This window comes from Eptesicus fuscus, chromosome 12 (assembly GCF_027574615.1).
Source record: "Eptesicus fuscus isolate TK198812 chromosome 12, DD_ASM_mEF_20220401, whole genome shotgun sequence".
NCBI classification, from domain to species: domain Eukaryota; kingdom Metazoa; phylum Chordata; class Mammalia; order Chiroptera; family Vespertilionidae; genus Eptesicus; species Eptesicus fuscus.
Window position 1 is genome coordinate 92,233,323 of NC_072484.1, and position 15,154 is coordinate 92,248,476.

At 53.2% G+C, this 15,154-nt stretch overlaps 1 long non-coding RNA gene across 1 annotated transcript; it reads left to right on the forward strand.

The window, feature by feature from the left end:
- Positions 1-9,425: 9,425 nt before the first annotated feature.
- On the forward strand, positions 9,426-12,947 carry LOC129150839 (uncharacterized). The gene is made up of 2 exons (XR_008557578.1): positions 9,426-9,459; positions 12,610-12,947. It is a non-coding gene; the product is annotated as an uncharacterized LOC129150839 (long non-coding RNA).
- Positions 12,948-15,154: the final 2,207 nt, after the last annotated feature.

Below are 15,154 nucleotides of genomic sequence, written 5' to 3' on the forward strand. Positions count from 1 at the left end.
TCTTCTTGCTACCACGAGTCTCCTTCCTGCGTGTTCTGCTCTGGGATCAGCTCAATACCCCTTAACACTCGAGGGGGACCCTCTGTGGTCCTCCAGGTGCCCACCTCGGCGTCCCGCTCCCTCCTCCTCCCCCCTCGCAGGGGCCTCGGTCTTCCTGGCCTCTCAGCCGCATCCTTGTGATTTATTTCTTACTGTTGACACTATTGCAGGTGTCCCCCTTCCCTCCCCTTTGCCCACCCAGCTCCCTTCCTCCCCACACGCTGGTCCGTGTCCATGGCTGTGCATGCATGTTCCTCAGCTAATCCTCCACCTTCCGTGACCCATCGTTTCAATTCGGGGCTCCGCTGGGCTGCACCCCAGCCCCTCCCTGCGTGTGGCCCGGAGACCAGGCAGTGGTCGGGGCCGGCTCATGGCTCGCTTTGGTGGCCGGCGCTCAAGGGCCCGTCTTTCGTTGTCCGATGATGTGCAGGGTGTGGCGAGCTGAGTTTCATATTGTTAGTCCCTCCTTTGCTTGTTTCCGGGGAGGGTAACTGACCCCTGGTGCTCAGCTCGGTCAGAAATGTGAGTCCCGGTTTGCTTCTCCTTCTCCTTTTCCTTTTCCTTTCCAAATGGGCGCGGGGCAGGAAAACCTCGGCGCTGGGCCGTTCCGCGGTCGCCCAGGCTTCGGGCTGCGGGCGGAGACGGGCATCTCCTGTCCGGCCCGATCTACAGCGTTGAGCTGGGCTTCCCAGGAGCAGCTTCGCCCTGAGCTCTGGGAGAGCGGTCCTGTCGCACACATGACGCCTGTATGTAGCGGCACTTACATGTAGTAAATGCGCATTTTATAAGTAGTAAGCACAACCATATTTGCATTAGGAACATCTGGAATAGATTTAAAATCACCTTCCCTGATAGTTTTTTTTAAATTTTTGTGTGACTCCTCACCTGAGTATATTCTTTCATTGATTTTTAGAGAGAGTGAAGGGGGCCGGGGGGGGGGGGGAGAGAAACATGTGATGCCTCCAACACACACCCCGACCAGGGCCAGGGATGGAGCCTGCAGCCAAGATACGTGCCTTTGAATGGGAATCGAACCCGGGACCCTTCAGTCTGCGGGCCGATTCTCTATCCACTGGGACACACTGGCTAGGGCTCCTGCTAATTGTTTATACTTTGGAAGTCTTTGTATTAAAACACTGTTTCTAGAATGAAAATGGCCGTATTTGTGGCCAGGTAGGTCTTTTGGGAGAAAGTTTACTCACCTCTTCTCACACCAGCAATTCCACTTCCATTGGGACAATTCAGCGCGGAGAGGCGGCGACCTCGCCCGCCCGTGTCGCTCAGGTGCCGGGCGCCGAGGCCTCGGTCTCCCCCAGCGCCCTCCCGCCGCCGGCGCCTCCTGCGGATCTGAGTTTCAAGGTGTCTCTTCCTGAACAATTACACTTTAAAAATTAGCCTTTCTGATTTTGTATGGCTCACCGTTAAGAAGGAGATCGGTCTCCTAATGAATTCCACCCGCAGGGAAAGCAGACACGGCTGTGTCCATTCAAAAGAACGTTTAAATCACGTCAGCCGGGAAATCTGCCTTGAGATTGATTTGAAACCTGCACATCAATTTATGCTTCTTACTCGTGTGTTATATTTTCTAATAGCTCTTCGGTTCCGAGGCCTAAATGTTTAAGTTTCTCCTAATCTGCAAAACTTTGGGCTGTGTTTTTCTTCTGGCCAACTGTATAGACACATTAGTGAAGGCACTGTAAACAAATTGTATTTATAAGACAGAACGTTAACCTATCCTAGATCTAAGAAAATATGGAAAGTGCATAACAATTACAGAAAAGGGGAGAAAACTGCCCATATTTTCAAATGCAGATTCAACCCCCGCCAGGAACCCGAGTTCTCGTAGACTCTTCTGGTTGATACTCTCACACACATCCCCTCCCCCTCCCCTGTGCCCAGAACCCATGTCTACGTGGATCTTGGAGATGTGCGCCGTGTGTCTTTAACCTGCCCGTCGCTGGATCAGTGGCCATTTGGGAAAGAAAGTTGGACTCCCGTGGTCACGATCGGCTCACACACGGAAACAGAAGGTGCAGGACTGGCTGCGATGACCCAGAATCTACACTCCAGGCCTCTCCTTGGAGACGGGGAGAAGCTGAGAAGTGAATTGGAAGAAAGGCTTGCCCCAGGGGGTGCATGCCGCGTCCGGAGGCCCATACAGGGTTCCCCTCAGTTGCCCCCGCCTTTCCCTGCTTGTGGTCCTGCAGATGCTGGGCATGGACCTGCAACCCGGTGGCTCCTGCAAAAGCGGCACCGGCTCAAACGGGGGCCACGCAACCGAGCCTGCAGCGCGTGGCCGTCTCCACGCCCGGAGGAGGGACGTCCAGACGGGGAGTGGACACGGGAAATCGTTTCTCATCAACCGTTCGTACGCGCATTACTGTAAGGACCCCTGCCACGTTTCTCACTGGTGCTGAAGACGGAGGGCACAAAGGCAAACAACAAGGAAGGGGAAGGACTGGCTTGCTGGGCCGCCCAGGAGGCAGAGGAAGGAGGAGTGTTAACAAGTTAAGGGAGAACCTGGCCGGGGGCTGTGGCCACCAGCGGATTAGGAGTTATCTGTGCCCATTTCCCATTTTTGTCTCTTCCTCTAATTTAATTAGCAAGCAGTATGTGCCTATCCCTCCCCACGTATGCAGTTAGCATGACGATGAAGGTGCCCTGGTGCCTAAATGCCTGGTAGGTTAAAGACTACAGACGAGGAGCTTTGAGTCCCCTGGCTCAGTGGTGCTCATTTACCGTTTTCAACTCCCCGGATTTAAAATCGGGGGTGGGGATGAGAAAGTTGAGTAAACGTTTTTAAAAATTGCTGTTTCTCACCACAAGTGAATTGTTGGTTCTGTACAGGCCCCGGGGGGTGGCGATGGAAAAACAAACCTGATTCTAGAACGCTGTGTCTCTGTCACCCAACAGTTCCCCGTCACTCCTCACCATCATTGGCTGTGACATCAGATTGGGGTCAATAAATCCATATAGCAATTTTGTCTCAAGTAATCACAACATGTGGCCCCAGCTCCCACTCCTGCCTGGCATGACGCCTTATCACGCCCTATGACGCCCCTTATCACGCCCTATGACGCCCCTTATCACGCCCTATGACGCCCCTTATCACGCCCTATGACGCCCCTTATCACGCCCTATGACGCCCCGTCTGTAGCAGGTGCCATGCAGGGCTCTCTGACTCAGCCGCACTGGCGTGTGGGCCTAGCCCTTTAGTGCCGCAGATCCAAGGGCTGCCCGCACATTACTGCCCGAGATACCCGTGGCCTCCGGCAATCATGAGAGTCAAGAACATGTCTAGACATTGACAAATGCCCCCAGGTGGGGTGGGGGTGGGGATGGGGTGGGGGTGGGGATGGGGTGGGGGCGGGGTTGGGGGTGGGGGTGCGGGTGGGAGGAGGGTGGTAGAAACGAGTTGTTCTAGGTGGAGAGCCATGGGTGTGAGGGAACAAACACGGCTGTGACATTGGGGAGGCCTGAGGTGAATAAAGGCCTCTCACCTACTGGCCTGGGAAATTCAAACACAGTCCTGAGCCTCGTTAACCCTTGGTTTCCGGGAGGTTAAACGAGATTAGCTATAAAAAGTGAATGGTGCCCTGGCCAGCGTGACTCAGGGGCAGAGCTCGGCCTGCCCCCCAGAAGGTCTCCGGGTCAATTCCAGGTCAAGGGCATTGCAGGTTCCATCCCTGCCTCCGTGCCCCGTCGGAGCGTGTGTGGGAGGCAACCAATCAATGTGTCTCTCTCACATCAAAGTTTCTCTCTTCTCTCTCTCTCTCTCTCTCTCTCTCTCTCTCTCTCTCTCTCTCTCTCCCTCCCTCCCTGCTCCCTTCCACTCTCTAAACAATTCAATGGAAAAAAGATCCTCTCTCCTCAGGTGAGGGTTTTTAAAGCGAACAGCAGATTCAGGGCGTGGCTCATACAGATACTCAGCCATCGTCACCTCCTTCCCGTTCTGTGCGCACTCATCCAAGACGGCGATGCTGGGTTAGATTCCACGCACCTGGGGGAGAGGAGACATCGAGGCAGCAGCCACGGGCTTCGGAAACGCTTCCGGGTGATGATGCGTGTGGGCCCACAGATAATACCAACACATTCTTGCGTCTCCATCCTCCGCTGAGATGTGTCTATTTTCTTACCATTTAAGGAAAGTCTTCATGCTGCTCCCTCACTTTCTCCTGCAACGTTGCAAGGAAGGACTGATGTCAGAGTTCATAAAAATATAGCCACTTGGTAGCCTTCGGTCTGGAACGGAAAACCCAACGAAAATGGCACAACCAGGGAATGCTCCTGGCCCCGTTTTGACGGTTCACGCCTTCGTTTGAAAGTAGAGTGAGCACGTGTGATGTACACGGTAGTCAGCCGGTCCAAAGGGTGGTTTCGGGATCTGATATCCCTTCATGGTTTTGCTCTGGGTTTTGACTTTATAAGCATCAACCACACCCGTTAGAAGGACGATGCTCGGGCATCACCGTGATGGGAGGAAAGGACGACGGTCCCTGCTTCCGGGGCATGCTTCACGCCAAGCTGCTGCCACGCGCAGTGCCGGGCCCGTCCCCGCCCCGACGGCTCCCACGGGGACTTGCGGCCGCCTCGGGAGAGGAGTCAAGACATTGTCGTCAGCAGCCTCCCTCTGAACCGACTGGAGAGCATCACGTGGCAATAGCACTTTGGGGACTTTCAGGAGGCGGCACAAAACGGAATCCAGTTAGATATTACGTTGATCACAGGCCCGAACAACGTGGTTAAGAATAATTGGGATCCAGTTATTGGAAGCTTCGCAGAGGATGGTGACGAGTGGAATTCCCTGCATTTACCTGTGGGGAGGCCGGCTGCGTGCGGAACCGGCTTCGGCACCTCGGAGTGATCCCTGCCGCGCCCCCCCCCTCCCCCCCCCCCCCCCGCTACCCCCTTCAGGAGGTGCTTTTCAGTAAATTGGAGAAATTTATTTGTATGTTTTCATGGAAAGAAATGAAAGGCAAAGTTGAGTGCTTCTAAGGAAGTCCTGAGGGGGGAGAGAGAGGGGGAGAGAGAGAGAGAGAGAGAGAGAGAGAGAGAGAGAGAGAGAGAGAGGGTAAATCCTGGAGATTGTGTCCTGCAGGTCTGACTTTCAAGCTCTGCCAGTTTCCCTTTTGTGTCTAGGAGACCCTCCTCTGTCCTCACTGCAGACCGAACCCCCATGTGGCCCCTGTGGCCCCGTCCCCTCCGTGCAGTTCCCCTGGGTCACCAGGTCCCCTCAGGCCGAGGGCTGAGGCTGGGGAGCTGTGTAACTAACCTCATTGACTTGGGTCATCCCTGAAGCAGGAGTAAAGGCCCTTGGCATCCAGGAAAGGGAGGCGACGGACACTCAAGCGTTTATACGGCGTCTCCAGGTCCTCTCACGCTTTCCCGGTATCTCAGGGAGGTGGGGACTGAGGCCCGTGACCACGAGGAAGCGGAGTTCACGGGGAGGAACTGTTGGCCCAAATCACATTCCAGTGGCTGTGGCCTCAGGGTGCCCGGGGGGCCGCTCCGGGGCAGCCGGCGGGGCGTCCTGGTCCACAGCTCTCTCTTCCAGGGGTATCGTCCCCCCGCCTCCCCGGGGGAGTGACTGTGCGAAGGCACCTGTGCCCCCTGCCCCCGTGTGTCCAGGCACCTGCACACCTGCTCCAGGGGCACGGGGGTAGGGGGGTGAGGGGGTGGAAGGATGAGGGGGGTGGGGGCGGGGAGGCCGCTGGCTGGCTGTGAGAGTGCAGGCTACACACCAGGAGGGCGTCGCTGAGGGGTTCACCCCTCTCTCCTGCCCATTTCCCATCGTGGCCGCAGCAGCCCCGCACCCAGCCTGGGCCCGGGCGCCCCGCCCTGCGGACTCCTCTCACCTGGAGGTGCCCCTGCTCCCCCCAGGCTGTACCCGGCACCCGCACCCCCCCCCCCCCCCAGGCTGCACGCTGCGCCTCTGAGGAGGGAAGGGCTGCGTTTCCTCTCTGTGGCCGGAGCAGGGGGTGGCCGGGGTGGGGGTGGCCGGGGCGGGGGGGTGGCCAGGCGGGGGGGGGGGGGGGGTCTCAGGCTCTCCGTGGCCGGGGCAGGGGGTGGCCAGAGTGGGGGTGGCCAGGGCGGGGGGGGGGTGTCCAGGCGGGGGGGGGGGGGGTGGGGGTGGCGGGCGGGGTGGGGGGGGCGGTCTCAGGCTCTCCGTGGCCGGCCCAGTCACTGGGAGCCTCACCGAGTTGGTGCAATATTGTGGCAGCAGCTGAGTGATTTGTTTGTCCTCTGGACACTGATTGAAGAAATTCTTATTACATTTTACAGCGGCCTGGCCTGCGCGGAGAGCGAGGCATAAATCGGCCGTAAATTGGCCTCTGTCAGAATCTGCATCGCAGGGCGCGGAGCGCGTGTCACCGGCTGGCGCGGCGGCCGCTCGCCGTCACCGGGTCCCCACGCCCCCTCCCCTCCCGGCCCCTCGCCGTCCCCCCAGCCCCGGCCTCTGCTTTGGAGAAAATACGGTGACGGCTCCGGCAAAGCGGCTGTTTGATCCCGCGACACGACACGCGCCGACATTCGACAGCATCAGGGGCGGCGGGGAGTTGGATTGATTGGCTCCGAGTGCCGCCTCCGCGCGGGTCCGAGGCGGGAGGCGTGTAAATAAACACGCGGGCACAGGGGAAACACGTGTGACGGCGAGGGCGAGGCGGCGCAGCGATGTGTGCGTCCCACCAGCGGGGCCGGGCCCGTGATTCATGGGCGGAGAGGTGGCCCCGCCGCAGGTCTGTTCTCCGGAGGAAGGTAAACGTGTCACCTCAGCTCCTGCCATGATGGACTCTGAGCAGGAAATCAAATATGTTTGAGAGTCGGTTTATGTTTCCAGTGAACACATGTAACCGGGTGAGTTAGCGGGGAAACCCAGGCTCCTTCTCCAAAGAGAAACACCCGTTTTCATTTGAGAGGAGCAGGATTCGATGGCTCACGAAGGAAACAGTGCCACTTCCTAACCAGGAAGTAAGCTGTTTGTGTTAATAAATTCACTTCTTAGTGCCTTTTGCCATGGGTGACCACCGCGTGGGCTGGACGTGATGTGAAATCACACCCATAATGCACTTAGACGGTGTCTTTCACGTCAGTAATTCATAATAGATGTTAAGGCTTCTTTGCTTAGTTGGAAACCTTAATAGAATTAGAGCAATTAAAAAAGTTAAAGATTTTAATCAAAACATTTCTACCAAAGAAGCTTTAGAACCAGGTGGTTTATAGATGAGTTCTTTCAACTTTTCAAGCACTGGACAAGTTCCGTGAAAAATAAACTGGGCGTAGAAAGCTGTGGAGGACTGTTGATTTGTTTCATAATAGCAACATCAAAGCCGAATCAAAACGTCACAACTCTCCCCACTGCAAACAATCTCCTTTTCTACCACGGTGATAAACGTCCACCAAAATAAGCTTCAAATGAAGACTTAAATCTCAAAAGTTAACCGTAAACTATTAGAAGAAGAATAGAACCCCTCCAGACCGACTGGAGAGGCCAGGCCTGCACTGCCCACACCGCCAGCCACCAAGGAGGGCGGAGCCCCGGGAGCTCAGCCATGGAGGAAGGCCGAGCATGGCGGCTCCTCACACTCAACATGCTTCTGCCATAGGATCCAGCACACGTGCTTCTTGGTGTTTTCCAAAAGGAGCTGTAAACATGTCCACACCAAAGCCACGGCTCTATTCATACGTGCCGACACGACGCCCTTCAGTGCGTACATAGGTAAACGGTGGACGCCCAGAAAACGGAACAGTCCTCACCACTAAGGGGAATGTGCCATCAAGCCAAGAAGAGACGTGGAGGAACCTGGATGCAGGTCGCTCGGTGACAGAGGCCAATCTGTGTGAAGTCAACTCCATGACAGTCTGGAAGAGGCAAAGCCATGGAGACAGTAAGAAGACCAGTGGTTTCAGGGGTGAGGGTGGGGAGGGAGGAATAGAGGGGCACAGACGATTCTTCTTGGGTGTTGACAGTACCCTAAGGTATTCTAATACTAGACGCATGTCCTTATACACTGAGTGGCCAGATTATTATGATCTCTGAACGCATAATAATCTGGCCACTCAGTATATATGTATATATATATTATATATTAGAGGCCCGGTGCATGAATTCGTGCATGGGTGGGGTCCGGCCAGCCTGGCCAGGGGGAGGGGACATGGGTGGTTGGTCGGCCTGCCTGCTGGTCGAACTCCTGGTCGAGGGGACAATTTGCATATTAGCCTTTTATTATATAGGATGGACACGGAGTGGCCAGATTATTATGCATTCAGAGATCATCGTCATCTGGCCACTCAGTGTACATTTGTCCAAACCCTCAGAGTATACAACACCAAGAGTGAATTGTAGCACCAACTGTGGACTTTGGGTGATAAGGATGGATCCATGTATGCTGATCGGTTGTACCAAAGGTACTACTTTGGTGGAAGGTGTGGATAATGGGGGAGGCTATGCAAGTGGGGGCCGGGGGCATGTGGGACATTTCCATAACTTCCTTTTAATTTTCTGTGAACCTAGAGCTTCTCTAAAAAATTGTCATAAAAAGATGAATATTTAATATTAGTGTAAACAAGGCCTTTCTGAGCATGACACTAAAAACTCAAGTTATTCTAAAAGGATCAAAAAATCATGCTACATGAAATTAAAATGTTCTTAACAATTGAAAGGCAAATGAAAAATTTGGAAAGATTTCAATGTCTATAACAAAATTTATGAAGTTCTACAGTCTCAAAATTTTAAATAACTCTCAGAAATAATTTAGAAAACACCAATAACACTAGAGGTCATGAATAATATGCAAATGCAAATATCTAACATATTTTCATTTAACAAAAAAAACCCATGTGACATTTATGAGATGGGCAGTGAATAAGGACAATATTGCCTGGTATCTTTGAGTGTCCACCCCATGAATGTATAGTGACCCCAGACTGCCCAGTCATGGGTCCCTCCAGCAGTGCTAGAACCCTGAGCACATGACATGCGCAGGGAAAGACAAATAGGATCTCTCTGGGATTTGCCAGATGGATGGTCATGAAAGGACAAAGGGTGGAAAGGTGGGGACACCAGGAGGACAGTGACCCGAGTGATTTACTGTGGGATGTGCGCTGCGAGGGAAGAAACTGACGGTATGGGAAGGCTCCCCAGTCAAGGGAAGGTGGCAAGAGCCTCTGGTGAAGCCCCTCAGAAGGCGGGGCTCCTCGCCATCCCGTGGCTCGCCATGGCCGTCCAGTCAGCTGTCCTCTTCCCTATTCTCATCGCACACTGGCCAGCACGTCTCTCCACGCTCAACCTGCCGCTGTCCCTGCTGTGTCCCCCGGAAACGTTGTCTCGTAGCTGACAAGTGCCTCTGTCTCTTCCGGGAAGTCCTGTCCTCCTCCCCGACGCCCAACCCCAAGCAGCGGAGCCTCTCCTGACCCTGCAAGGTAAGGACTGGAGGTGGAGCTGTTGCAAAGAGGACAAATGCACATTGGAAGGTGCGCTGCACAGCCCCCCCCTCCCACCCCCTGAAACATTCCAAATGCGCGAGTTCTTGGTGCATCCTACTCACTCCCCTCGGGGTCACAGGTAGACGCAGCCGCAGCCAGGAGCTGCTGGAGTCCCTGCTGGAAACAGGAAGCTGGAAAATGGGAATTCGTGTGACAGGCTCACTCACTTAGGGGTTTCTAACAACGAAGACATTCCAGACAACATCAGGGCAGCTATGGTCTTGACACATTTCTCAAGAAAGAGACGTCTGACTTAAGTCAAATCTGTACAGCTTTACATTTCTTTGTGGGTTTTGTTGTTGTTGTTGTTGTAGAAAATCTTTGAGACTCTCCTTGAACTTTTTTCTTCATGTCATTGAAGAGATCTTTCCAGAATCTCATTTTGTCCGTGGTTGATAAAGAGGCTCCATCAACGTGACTCACGGTTCATAAACCTGTCTAATGAATGAGGAACCTTCTGAAGAATTCTCATTAGGTACGGTTGTTCCCCAAGTTTTCCGCCCCCTAAGCTTCCCTTTCCTCAAAGGGCTCCTCTTTGAAAATATTTTGTTAAGGCTCCTTGGGGAATAGTAGAACTATCAACCACAACTGTGTCACTGATCAAACGCGGCTTTCTAAACCTTCTTCACAGTGAGTCGTCTGAGCGCTTTAACAATGTCCTGATAGAAGGAAGCAAGTCTCTAAGTCCTGAGTAAGACTTGATCCTCAACTCCCTCCATTGTCAAAGTGCTAGACAGACAGACAGAATCAGATGTCAGGACAAATCGGGTGGGTGAATAAGGCAAGGCAAATGACCTGCTAGGAACCTCTTGTGTGAATATGTATTGTTGTTATATTAGCATAATATTATATTATTTAAAAACTAGAGGCCCGATGCACGAAGATTCATGCAAGAATGGGCCTTCCTTCCCCTGGCTGCCAGCATCACCTTTGCTCCGGCCGGAGCCAGCTTTCCATCTTCCCATGCTGCCCAGAGGCCCAGAGCAGCTGGGGCATTGCAGAATACCTGACCATGGCTGCTCGGCGCCTGCATATGCAAATTAACCTGCCAGCTTTGTTGGGTTAATTTGCATACTCACTCCTGATTGGCTGGTGGGCGTTGTGAAGGTACGGTCAATTTGCATCTTACTCTTTTATTAGTGTAGATTAATCCTCATATCTACATGTAAACATACATACACTATGAGATATATCTCACTGGGAAAATGACAAAATTCAAGGTTCTTTATTATTAATACTATTACTAATAACTATCATGTACTGAGCACTTCATTTGGGTTATGAACTATTTTAAATAAATAATTTACGTACATTGTCCCATTAAATTATCACAAAAATTTTATGAAGAATTGTTAGCCCACTTCTCAGTTACAGAAAACGAGGGTTAGAGACTACAAGGAACCTCACACAGCAAGGCGATGTCAGAAGGGGGAGGTAAGCCCAGATTTTTCTGGCTCCAACCTCCCCCTCTTAGTCTTGTTCCTGCTGTGGAAACAGACAGACAAGCCAACAGAAAGGGGATGCACCAGGTTCGGTGCGTTCCAGGTGAGGCCTCGGCACCGGGGAGGGGAGCAGGAAGGAAGCACCCGCTTCCGCAGGCGCGATGGGCAGACGACAGAAGTGAGTCTGTGTACAGAGCGCTGCCCCAGGGACGCTTACACTGCGCATTCCAGAACATCTCCCTGTCTCCAAAAAGTAGTATACAGCAGGCTGACGGGGGGCCCAGAGCCTGCACCTTAGAAAAGTACCCACGCTGCTTTGAGGCAGGCAGTCCATGGACTGTCCTTCGAGAAATGCTGCTCCAAGCTCTGGACAAGACAGAAGACACGGAGGAGGAGACAAATTGGTCCTGGAGCCCTCTCTCCTGATCACATATTTGGGTAAATAGAGGTCGGACCTGGACAGAACTTCATTTTTCCAGAGATCAAAAGAGTAACCAGAGTCAAAGACTCAACTCAGTCCTGAAAGGAAGAACGGAGAACGGTTGACCAGAAGTACGATGTCAAAGCTCAGCGCTGGGGGACGCGTCCCTTGGTCACACAGAATTCTCATCACAAACCGAACTGCGATGCACCTTGCAGACGTCCAGGCACCTGAATGCCCACCTCAATGCTGGTGAGAGTGTCCCGCTCAGGACGGCCACGCAAAACCCAGAGACGCAAAACCCAGAGGCGGAAAACAGAACAGCCAGGTTGTTCGTGGCAACCAGGGAGTGAGATCCAACCTGGAGCACCTGCCGACAGGGTCTCAGTTCCTCCTGGCGGCCTCTCCCCTTCTCCACATGAATCTGTGCAGAGCAGAGGGACTTCGGGGTCACGGTAGAAGCCAGGAGGGGGGGCCTTGCCAACGTGCGGTAGCTGTACATCGTGTCTCACACGCAGCCATTCTCGTGCTGCACCACATGAGTAATACATGTGTGTGGATTGAAAATGAACGGTGACAAGGAAAGAAATATTGAAAAAAATATCATTAAAAATACTGTAGCAGCTGATAGATTAGTGGGTGGGAAAAAACGCAGCCACAGAAGACAGTTCTGAAAATAATGAAGCCACGGAAAGTGAAGTTAATGAGACTGAGAAAATGAAAAAAGGATTTACAGTTCTCTCACTCACACAAAAAATTAGGATGTGGGCCCCAGTGCGCTGCGACCTCGCTGGACACAAGTCCTCGGCCCCTTGTTCCCTCCCGGGGGCAGAGTGCCCGTGTGCCCCGCGCACCGAAACCAGGCGGTTATGGGCCGACCTGGCAGACACACCAGCCCCCAAGAACAAGCTGTCTTTATCCCAGAAGAACGTCTCAGCTCCCAATGAGACAAGCAAAGTAAAAAAAAAAAAAAAAAAAAGGAAGAAAAGAGAAACTCCATTTGTTTGCCAAGGTTCCTCTATAAATCTCAATGACAGTGTGCGGATTTTATTTCTGTGCATTATGTTGAAGGCTTAATTCTATATATATTGTGAGATGTAAGGAAGCTGGTGGTCTTTTGTTTTTTTAAATACGTGTTTTATTTTTGTTTCTGTTTTTTTTTTCTTTATTAGTATTTATTTTATGCTGAATTCACTCCTGGGCCATACGTTTTTGTTTCTTCAGCTCCTTCTGGGATATCTTTCTCTTCTGGCTCAGGAGCCATCCTCTCTGTTCCAGCAAGAATCACCCCCATGGACCAGGGAGAGCTGGTGTGGGGTTCACCCGCCCCCGAGCTCCGTACGTTCTGCGCCGCGTCTGGGGAGCTCCGTCCACCTGGATGTGCTCGATGGCCAGAGAGTCTACATCCAGACCAGCGGTTCCCACATGGGCACATGCCCCCCAGGGGGCAGTTTGACTTTTAAGGGGGGCGATTCGAGAATGAGTTATTAACAGTGAACTTTTTATATTTCTTATGGTTCTAGGGGCCTCATCTACAGCATATAAATATAGATTGTGGCATATTTGTGCATTTCAGTTCTCTATTATATGCTTTGAAACTTTAGTTGCTGTTTTTCCATATCACTTCATATTATTATTTTTTAACAATTTCTTAGTGATGTCTTCCTCAGGACTTCCACTGTCCTTTCATTCTTTTATTTTTCTCTTTCGTGGATGCCATGTTCTTGGGAAGCTTGTTCAGACCAAGTTCATGGCCTTTTAGGCTTCCTCCGCGTGAATAGGAGCTCACTTTTTGAATAAGAAGAATTCTATGTCACGGAGGGGGGGGGGGGGGTGTTAGAGATGCTTGGGGGGCGTGGCCAGAAAAAGGTCGAGGGCCATGCAGGCATCACTGTGCATCCGCAGACGCTTCGGAGGTGGTGCCCAAGGTCCCGCAGGGGTCGGTCCCGCAGGGTCCTGAGCCAGGAGCACCCAGAGCGCCCTGTGGCCTGGGGCCAGGACCGGGGCAAGTCCCAGAGGAAGCCACTGGGAGAGGAACGGGGACCTCAGGCAGCGGGGGCCTCATGGGGAAGAGCTCCTGGGCCCGCGCATCTTGGCGTGGCTTGGGGGTCAGTGTGGAGAGGGAGCAGCGGCAAGATGGGGCCTCGGGGGCTCGGGCGCTTGTTTTCTGAGCTCCTGGCGGTTTCCTTGCCCTCCATGCAGCCCCGTGCAGGAGCCGGGACTCCGTGGGACTCAGCTGCAGACCATGACCCCGCCCCAAAGTCTCCTGTTGTCCTTCGGTGAGACAGAGGATTGGACGAACTGGATGACCCCTTGTCTGAGTCATTCCTTTCGGTCTGTGTGTGCCACTTGAGAACAGAAAACCAAGTTTCGTTCGGTATTTGAATCTTCAGTAACCAGGCCAGCACTTTTGATGAAGAACTGTATCTTTATTTTTGTTTGTATTTATTGATTTATTAGAGGCCCGGTGCACTTACCAGCTTAGGCCCAATCCCTGGGGGTCCGGCCTAAACCTGCAGGCGGACATCCCTCTCACAGTCCAGGATCCCTTGCTCCTTACTGCCTGCCTGCTCGCTGCTCCTTACCGCTTGACTTGCTGCATCTGCCTCCTGGTCGGGAGGGACCACGGGAGGGCTCCAGGGCGTCTCTGGCCCATCTCCCTCAGTCCTGATCAGCTGGATCTCAGCAGCAAGCTAACCTACCAGTCAGAGCATCTGCCCCTGGTGGTCAGTGCACATCATAGCGAGCGGTTGAGTGGCTTTAGCATATAATTAGCATATTATGTTTTGATTGGTTGAACGGCCGACTGGATGACCTGACACTTAGCATATTAGGCTTTTATTATATAGGATTTAGGGTGCGTTGGTTAATGCAATTACATAGGCTTCAGGTGTATGAGTCTATAATACATCACCTATGTATTGTATGGTGAGCTCAGCACCTCAAGACTCCTTCCATCACCGTTTACCCCACTGTACCCCCTTCTTCCTCCCTCCCCCTGCCCCGCTTATCTTTGGTTTTTAAATTAGAGTGAATTATATTATTGTATTCTTATGCTTTCTTTCTTTAAGGGTAAAAAATAAGGGAGCTCTTTGAAAACCTCTCTCTACAGGCAAGAGGCGGGGAGGAAACGCAGTGCTAAGCCATCGGGGTAACCTCAAGCTGACCCTCTCCCACGGCAGACGATGCAGGTTGCAATGGAGACACCCAGGGTAGCGTCCAGTGCAGCATCCGGTCGCTCTCCAGGCCTCTGTGCGTCCCCATTCACTGTTCACTCCCTCCTGGCCAGGTTCAAGCGCTCGGATCTGGAATGCAGACAGAAGAGGGACTGAGCGGCCACAGAGATGACACGAGCAGCAATAGAACACTTTTAGTGGCTCCGAGTTTTCGTGGGCAAAGGGGTCTCTGTTTTATCTCCTTGACCCGGGGGAAGGCGCTCCCGCGGGGACCTGGAGTCACTGTAACGTGCTCCCCGCATTGTCCTTGTCATTTTGAACTTGCAGGACAGAGGGCTGGGGAAGAGAGCCGTCCTCATCTCCCCTGTCCCCGCCCGCCCGCCTCTCAGTGTGGTGGTCTCTCCGGGGCCACCTGGCGGGTGGGAAGCCGCCTTCACCTGCTGGACCCTCTGCAAGTTCACCTGGTTTCCCCCACGCACCCTCTCCAGGGCCGGGGGCCGGGTGCTCCCGCTTCATCTTCAAGGTCATCAGAAGGCATTCCTGCCCTCTCCTTCTCCGTCTTCACACCGCCCCCTGTGGGTAGAGTTAACGCC